This window comes from Mya arenaria, chromosome 10 (genome assembly GCF_026914265.1).
Source record: "Mya arenaria isolate MELC-2E11 chromosome 10, ASM2691426v1".
In the NCBI taxonomy this organism is placed as follows: Eukaryota; Metazoa; Mollusca; class Bivalvia; order Myida; family Myidae; genus Mya; species Mya arenaria.
This window is the reverse complement of record NC_069131.1, coordinates 41,435,356-41,441,355: the sequence shown is the minus strand read 5'-3', so window position 1 is coordinate 41,441,355 and position 6,000 is coordinate 41,435,356.

Genomic DNA, 6,000 nt, shown 5'->3' with positions numbered 1-6,000 from the left:
ACATGATACAACCATTTAAATATTTGTAAAGCGTACTCAAGGTTCATGAATATTCGCCGTTTTGAATTCAACTGTGCTTTTATGCGTTATAAAGCAAATTATATTATGTACCTGCAATATTTCATAATGCTAAATTGAAAGACTTATTTATCGCATTATAACCATTGTACTGTACAAATAAGTCGTTGCAATGAGTTTGTGTGGTTTGAGTTATTCGTTTATACAAGAAAGAGTGGAATACTTCCTGCTTCGATAATGATATTTTAATTTGAAACTATCCTTATATCGCTTAAGTTATTATTTACTTGTTCTACAAATATAACTATACAAATAATTGTCGTTTATGGTTTGTTTTAGCACTACACTGTTTACATTAGTTTACTAAAATTTACGTCGTTAAGATGAAAATGATGCTGTACGGTTCAATTTGTGCAATTTCGTTCTTAGACAAAGTTTCTGGCTTTAATTTACAATTTGTTCAGGACCGAAACACACTGACGATATTGTTAACAAACATCTTATTAAACAATGGATTTACTATGAATTATAGAACGTGCATTTATAAGTTTGTTTCGATATTCTTAAAAAGTGAACTACACATCGGCCAACGGTCTTTCATATTATCGTAAAAAAGATACATTATGATTAGTGTACAGAAATCTCATAAGCATGTCACCATGACCTACCTTGCCCATGTGACCATTATAATGGCGGACCATTTCCGGCTTGCTTTTGACCTGTCTGGCCGTCACTGCTGTAGTCAGTAGCTTTCATTATCCGTGGTCTAGGAAGGCGACCACGAGTACAGGGCCTTGCCTGTTATATACTCATTGGGCCGGTGCCGTGTTCTTTACCAAGGGTGGTATGGGTGTATTGCGTTTTAGTGTTTCTGAAATGAGTACATGAACATGAATTACACATATACAAATTAACCGATTTTTATATATATATAATAATCACAATGACTGAGTGATCCAGTAATTGATAACTGTCTGAAAAAAGTATCGATCAAAAACATACCTTGGTGCGTATAAACGTTTATCAAAGCAAGCAATGCCTTTACATAACATAACGTACATAACATATTTATTTCAATGTTAACATGTATAGCTTTTGCAATTCACACCGTTTCGAATTTATGTTTAATATCTCGAATGAGGTACCAATACGAGATATCTCACCTGTCACATAAGAATCCAGCTGAAAAAGCTGCTTAGCAAGGTCAAGGCTGCAGAAAAAGCTGTCATCACATGCTAGGCACGGTAGCATCGTGGAATTATTATGCCGAGTTTTGCCGTCTTGGACGGAATATACTGGATCACGGCGGAGCGCCCTATGACCACATCTCGTCCACACCAGTACATTTAAGGTTTTTCAGATTTTTCGAAAAATCGGTGCCTGCAGTCTGGCCTGCGGAAACATTTCTTTTATAAAACAATTATTTTAACGAAACTGAATATAATTTAAAACTTATGCACCTATCAGGGTGACTATTTATCTTCACAATTGTTGACAAATAAGTTTTGTTTGGTATATGTATCTAAATATGCCTGTTATAGCGGCTATCTCGGATCGGAATCCTGTCATTGTTTTCCACGAATAAACTTCTCAGAATGAAGCAGTAGCAGCAGCAGCCGAAGCAGTAGAAGTTTCACGACCGAATACATTCAACGTTTTCTTTTCTTTTTTGACCGTTGTCTAATGGTGTTGTGTTAATTTTGGGCATGTTGGACTAACTATATTTTCGAATACTAGATCTTATTAAAGAACTGTAACTAGAAGACAGATCTCTGCAATAAATTACACCGTTATTTCAATGTACGCACGCTACATATTGTTGTATCCCAGGTACAGGGCACCGATACACAATCTTACCTGCATTTGAAACGTGTAATGAGTGTCCTTACCTGCAGATAGTAGCAGGCATCCATTTGAAGTATAAATGCAATAGTTTTTATAAACTACCTATCTGAATTATAATTGCTAGACTTCATTAAATGACCACAATTTTCAATCGCAGCTGGGGTGTTGCGTGATTGGCTGATTGACATTATCACGTGATGTTACCAATGTATCATCATTGGGTCAACATAATAACCACTTTCGTTCTGATGGCCGTACGCGTGTGAAGAAAAGAGTTTCTAAAGATTTTCTTAAACAAACTTAAAAATGTTTATTTAGTTTGGAAAAGTTAAATTATTTGAACATATTGTTAATAATGGATAAATGAAATGATAAGTTATGTATTATTCCCAATTAGCACTCACACATCGAGCCGATATCAAGCCGATAACGCAAGCCATATCGGCACTACATCGGATTTAAAGGCAGTTGCAACACACCTTTACGTCGACTCGATATTGGCTTGTACCCTTTAATGGATATAGTCACCAGATGATAGAAGAAAAAAAGAAAAATGTCAAAAACTTGCATTAAATTGACATTGTTGTGTACAACGCATTGAATTATGTATTTCCGGCCTCATTCTAGCTCGCATTGCCATATCTGGGGTTATTTTGAGGAACTATTGTATTTGCGAATTTTTGGACCATCTGGTGTCTAAACCCTTTTAGCTGCTTATTAGCCGATATATCACTGCTTTCTTATGGCATAGTAATATTTCATAATATAATTGGGCGGACATAAAACACAAACCTTGAAATAATGTTGATAATTCAACGTTGGAGCAAAGTCATACTTTACTCAACGCAACGTTTTGAGCACCGAATACAAGTTTAATAAACAGTGACTTATATATTATTTCATATCCAAAAGTTATAATATAATGTTACAACAGCATAACACCATAAAGTAGTGTAAATGCATTTTAAATATTATATGTATTACATAATTAAAACATTACTTTCTGGAATTTTGAAGTATTGTGTAATAGTAAATTTAAGGGACATGATATAATAAAATATACCCATCGTTCGCAAATGGACAGCTAAACACATGACGAACAACGTTTAACAACTAAAATATACGAAAAACATTGCTCAAGGAACACTGACATGTTTTCACGTACGGGAGATAATTGTATTTAAACACGTGAGAGACAACATAAGTAAAAGTTGAACAGTAGTCTTCCGTGTATGATATCGGCATGTAATCGGCTCGAAGTCGGATAGATATAGTAGAAATAACTCTTTATTTACTCGCTTTTCAAGACATGAAGTAAATATAATTAAGTTTCCTTTGCTGATAGTTAAAAAAAAGCGAACTGCCATGTTTGAAAACTATTTGATTTTCAATAAAACATCGGCCCTACATCGGCAACGTAAACCGATATGCCGACTTTCAACCACCATCGGCCCGATGTGTGTGTGTGTGCTAGCTGGGTTGTGTGTTTTGTATGTTGGTGACTATACTATGGAGTATTTGATAGTAATAAGTGTATAATATGCTTATAATTAGGTGATCATACATGATGACACTCGCAATGGTTCATTATGAAAACTGCTATTGATTTTGTTCATAATTGATTAATAATTGATATAAATACTGTCACGTAGAAAACAGGCTAATGATTTTGTTAACCAGCCCGGGTGCGTAACTTGAAGTGGCATCATACGTAACGAATACATATATTACGTAAACAATATTTTTCGAAGACTTTCTCTCATTGCATAAAAAATACACACTGACGATATCGGTTTGTATCCCCTTTTATAGCCCATACACAATAGTAATCAACGAGGAAAAGCTACTTTCTATGGTTTCATAAAACGTGAAAAACATCTTATTCTCATACAATAACTGTATAATACATGATTCATCACTTAAGACAGATTACTAGATCGCGTGTGGGCTTTGTTTTTGTGCGCTACATCATTCATGCACATTGTCTACGTGTTTGTTGTACAAGTTGAGAATGCCATGTTTGACAGTACGAGGACAATGATTTATACGAGTATCAGCGAGCCTAAAAATACAAGAAAACTTAACTATACTGCAACGTGAAGCTTCCCGCTTAAATACTCATAATACCTTGCATATTCTCAATTCCACACGCTGTACTTTACTCACAAACAATGCGCATTGTGAATGTTGAAACCCTTCGAACGCTTAGAATGCCCAGAAATGTACATTAATTAAGAAAATCGTACGATAGCAAGGCGAACAGATCACATAGTTACAAAACGTTATGAAAATGATTTTGACCAATTCATTATACTTGTACGGCATTGGTCTCAACTTTCAAAGTCAAACGTATACAGTATTCCCGAAGTCATAACCAAATGATGTTATACACAATTATTGAAATAAAGCATTTTTTCATTGGTGTACTTTGAGAACAAATTTAGTTTAAAGCTTTTTTTCAGTCGTGTCATTCAGAAGTTCACAATAAAAACATCCTCAGCTAATGTTTTTAAGCGTCCTAATCCAGATTCGTTGACAAATTGATTACAACGTTAACTGAATGCTTTCTGTGCAAAGTAATCGAAAATAGTGCTTTTCAAAGTATCATAAGATTGGTGTCAAACTGTATTCCGCATGAACTAATCTCTACCCTGGGGGATTATAAACGAAAATAAGAAAGAACGTCTTATGAGTTTTAAGTTAGTCATTAAATTGATGTTTCTGTCAATAAGCGGTTTATGCCTTTAGTTTAAACTTTATTTAATTTTACAACGATTGTGAAACAAGCTATAACAACTTATATTAATCACTCTCGTTGGCACGATGTTGCGCGAGAGTGTGGTCTTGTGTTGTGGGGGAAACCGGAGACCCCGGAGAAAACCCACTTGTCCGGCTTGGTGACCACTACTGCCTTTGTTTTATTACCTTTTACTGTAAAACGCACAGTACCATTTGTATGTATATATTGAATGCATTTCTGCTTAATAATAATTTATTTGCACAACCAAGCAGTGCGCATCAGTATAACCCATACTCAATGGTGTCATGCGATATTGCAACTCGATAACGTCACGGGTTATTTGCGCAATCAGACAGTTCGCAGCAGTATAACCAATATTCAATGGTGTCGTGCAAAATTGCAACTAGATAATGTCACGAGTCATTTGCGCAACCAGGCAGTGCGGAGCATTGTAACCCATATCCAATGGTGCCATGCGATATTGCAGGTCGATAACGTCAAGAGTTATTTGCGCAATCAGACAGTTCGCAGCAGTATAACCAATATTCAATGGTGTCGTGCAAAATTGCAACTAGATAATGTCACGAGTCATTTGCGCAACCAGGCAGTGCGGAGCATTGTAACCCATATCCAATGGTGCCATGCGATATTGCAATATCGCGTTAATGTCACGAGTTGTTTGCGCAATGAGTGAGTGCGGAGCATTTTTACCCATATTCAATTGTGACATGCGATATTGCAGTATCGCGATAATGTCACGAGTTATTTGCGCAACCAGACAGAGCATAGCAGTATAATCCATACTCAATGGTGCCATGCAATATTGCAGCACTATAATTCAACTTGTTACAAAATGGTGTCATGCGATATCATTTAATGTTAGGAACCCGGACCGAATTAATAACATGGCGTTACTTTCACGCTTATATCATGTCATACTCATTAGTTCGTTGTACCCATACCCTCACACAAACGATAGTGATTTATGTAAGGAATCATGATTGATTATTTACTAATTTTGGCGTGCAGATATTTTATTCTTTTGTTTGGGGGATTGGGGGGATTGGGGTACAGCGAGAGCATTCATGGTAAATACTGCTGAACATTTCTTAATAACAGGTTTTTGCACTCTTAATACATTGAATGATATAAGTAAATTAATGTTGAATTCAAAATATTTTCGGCATTTGGTAAGAAGAATTCTATTTCAAGCACAATCCAAAAATATTCTTAATTCAGTGTCTTTATCAGTAGGCCTTAATACAATTCTATTAAAATTTATAAAGAAACAAACCTTTGATTATTTATTTTCTAGCAATGTTTGTTAGACTTCCAATTTATATTGTAAATATTTATTTTGGATTAAGATCAAAGGGAGACGTTCAAATATTTCATTA